A 3,597-nucleotide genomic window follows, 5' to 3' on the forward strand; every position below is an offset into this window, starting at 1 on the left:
ACCTATCTTGAGTCTCTGCCTCACCCCTTCCCACACCCTCCCCTAGTGGCTGGTTGCCCTTCTCCTTGAAAAATTAATTTATGTATACTTTGCATATACTTTATATTTACTTATGTGTATGAGCATTACTTCTCAGTAGAATGCAAGCTTCAGGATTTGCTTCATTTTTGTTATTGAATTCCCTTATAAATGGTAGCTGGATAGATGGATGGATGGATGGATGGATGGATGGATGGATGGATGGATGGATGGATGAACCAGTGGATAGAGTGTTGGTCCTGAAAAACAGGAAGATCCATCTTCCTGAGTTCAAATCTAGTTTCAGATGCTTAACTAGCTGTGTGACCTTGGGCAAGTCACTTCTCCCTGGGGTCACAAAGAATAGTACATGACTAAAACAGCTGAACAACAACTCCATGTTATAGATTGGGAAACTGATGTCCCCAAAGTAGCAGTGACTAAGAATGGAGCTAGGAGGAGAATCTAGGACCCCTGATTCCCAGTTTGATACTAAAATAAATGGGCATGAATATTTAAAAGCCATGGTCACATTTATACTAGTCCAATGTGCTTAACTGCTCCCTTAGGGCTATTTAAGAAGTCCTTCAGTAGAAGAATCCTGAGAATCAAATATAAAATAGAGGAAGCCTATTGGTATGGGAAGGTTACCAATAGCATAGAGCCTATACAAGTGAAGATTCCCACTGACTCCCCCTCTGCTATTTAAGAGGTGATATCCCCAATGAGTTCAATTTAGGGCAAACTGTAAATCCTAGGTAATTATTGTCCCTCTCTATCTTGGTTCCTCCTTCTTGGTCAATAACGTGCTTTCCTGGAACAAGAAGGTTGTGGACCCTTATCACAATGATCCCTGGCCCCACCCAAGGCCCTTTCTTTTCCTAGAAAAGGTAATGCCTGGTCTAATTAGAACTGAACTGATCTTTCTAGTACAACTTTCCTTATCATATTGATCTTCGGTTCAGAAGTTTCTTTCCATGGTGGACCCAAGTCAGGTTCAGACTTGGCATTCAAGATCCTCACAATTCAGGAAGTAGTGTGGCATGGTAGAAGGAGAGCTAAATTTGTAGACAGGAGAGCTGATTTGTAACTTATGTGCAGCAAATTTCTTTCACATTCTTGGTTTTTGTTTTCCCAACTATAAAATGAGGGGCTTGGACTAGATGATTCAGGTCTAAATCCCATGATACCTTCCCAGTTTTACCTCACATTACCCTCTCCCCAAACTCTATGCTTCTGCCAACAGGCTTACTCATTGCATCCTGTATTTTTCAACTTTGCACATGCTGTTCCTGATACATAAAATGTCCTTTCCACCCTACCCCCCAACCTTTTTTAAATTTCTGCCCATCCTAAAGCCCAACTCAAGCGCTATCTACTTCATAAAATCTTCCTTGAGTATCCCTAACAATGGACCTTACTTTTTAAATTTCATGATGTACTTTTCTTTGTTTGATAACTCTGCTGTACAAGCAAACCCTAGAATTTTGTGCATTGTAGCTACCCACACTGGTGTTTTAACCTCCTACTGGATCATAAGCTCCATGAGGGCAGAGAATGTCTTAGCTAAACTTTGTATTTCTTTTACAACCTTACAGTGTTCTGCATCCTCTAGGTACCTGAACCTCACTCAGTGGTGTGCTGGTAAACGTTTAACCACCTTTGGAAGAGGGCAATGTATGATCCATTCTTTTTCAACTTTTAAATCTAATCTAAATTATTAACATTTTCTCCATCACCATCTATACATCAATAAATCAAGCCCTGATATTAGCTGATTCTCAAGGTGTTAGTGTTCATGTTGAAAAGTTATCAATCAACTCTTATGAGCCATACAAGTTGTCTCTAGTATACCTCTGGTCTTACCCCACCCCCTAATTGGGTGGTGCCAGGGATAATTGATTTAAGGATCTACAAACTTCTTGTTAATTGAATTTGTTAAAGAGATCAACTTGGACTTACAAGCAACTTATCTTTCTAGGGCTCCAAAAATATTCAGAACATATTGGAAACCTTCAACAGCTCAGACTAGCTAGAGGTGGGTTCATTCAATTCTCCAAACAATTGATTTTAATTGACTTAGCAGCATATTGGAGGAGTTGAAAAGTTCCTCAGCAAGAGGGACTGAAGAAAATGGGAACAGTGTGGCTTCCTTCATTCTCTTCATTTCCTTCCTCCCACATCCCATGCTCCCAATGGGCTCCTCCTCCAGACTTCTCTTTGTCTGTGTCATAACCTTCCTCCAGGTCATTGAAGCTCTTGTAATCTTGGACTCATCCATGACACTCTTCCTTATATGTTACCCCCATCCCAACAAACAGTCCTTCCTCCACAACTTTCACATCCTTCCCCTCCTTTAATAATCACACAACTACTATTCTATTTCAAATTCATATCACCTCTTTCTTGGACTATATAAATGGATTGGTCTGCCTGTGTATATTCACTACCCCCACCCCCCACTCCAATTTATCCTTGATTCAACTGCCAAAGTAATCTTCCTACTGCATAATTCTGACCACATCACTCTCCTGCTCAGAAGTCTTCATTGGCTTCTCACACAGTCTGACTGTCATGATCCCTCACAATCCAGCATCCAACCTCTCAACCAGAGGAATGTGAGGCTCTGCTTGAGGTCTGCTTTATCTCATATTCTTTCTGCTTTATCTCATATTCTTCCTGCTTTATCTCATATTCTTCCTTTTATACTTTCTATTCAGACAAAATAAATCATTGGCTTTTCCTCCTACTCACTTTTGTTCATATCATTCCTTATGCTTGGAATGCCTTCCTCCCTTCTAGGATTCTACCATTCATCAAGGCCCAGATCCAGGAAACCTCCCAAGACCACTGAGGCTCTAAAGGGTTACAGGATCCCAGAATCTTAAGAATTAGAAAGGTCTTAGCAAATATACAGTCCAAACTCTCAATCTGAAGATGGATTAAAAGATTAGAGAAGGTAAATAACTTTCCCAAGATCACACAGCTGGTAAGAGGTAGATCTGATATTTGAACCCAGGTCTTAGGACTCCCAGTTTCTCTGCCCTCTTCTCTCCCCTTTTTCTGCCCCTCTCTTCCTCTGGCCTTAGAGCTTTCAAAAGGCTCTGAGTGGGTCTCTAGATCTGGCCGCACCCAGATGGGTATGCCTCTCTGCAAAGTGAAAGTTTCTGCATATGGGGGCTTATATCTCCATATGCTACATTTTATACAATATGCTTGGGTGCCCTGAAATGCCAGGATCTGATTTTTCAATGTTTCCTGCTCTTATTTTAGGAACGCTTTAGCAATGTTCCCTTGAGCACTTGGGGACATGTTCCCCTGAAGGTATGCAGGACTTTCTATCATTCCAGTCCAATTTAGCCCCCACCCCCACACCACTCTCCCCTCAGTTACAAGCAAGACCTCATCTTTCTCCTCTCTTCTTTTTATTCTTTTTTTCCTCCTTCCCAGCCCCCCACTTTTGCCAACTCCAGTTCTGAGAAGAGAACATACTCTTTGGGTCTGTGTTTCCCTGGGAGAAATCCATTTTCAGAATCTGGAGGTGTTAAAATGTGTTTGTTTGTTTTTTTCCACTCCAAG

The 3,597-nt window shown here is 41.3% G+C and overlaps 1 long non-coding RNA gene across 5 annotated transcripts in view; it reads left to right on the forward strand.

Moving 5' to 3' along the window:
* Positions 1 to 3,597, forward strand: part of LOC141506374 (uncharacterized) — a 339,756-nt gene that overhangs the window by 191,010 nt on the left and 145,149 nt on the right. The window lies entirely within an intron of this gene.

This window comes from Macrotis lagotis, chromosome 1, assembly GCF_037893015.1.
Source record: "Macrotis lagotis isolate mMagLag1 chromosome 1, bilby.v1.9.chrom.fasta, whole genome shotgun sequence".
Lineage (NCBI taxonomy): Eukaryota > Metazoa > Chordata > Mammalia > Peramelemorphia > Peramelidae > Macrotis > Macrotis lagotis.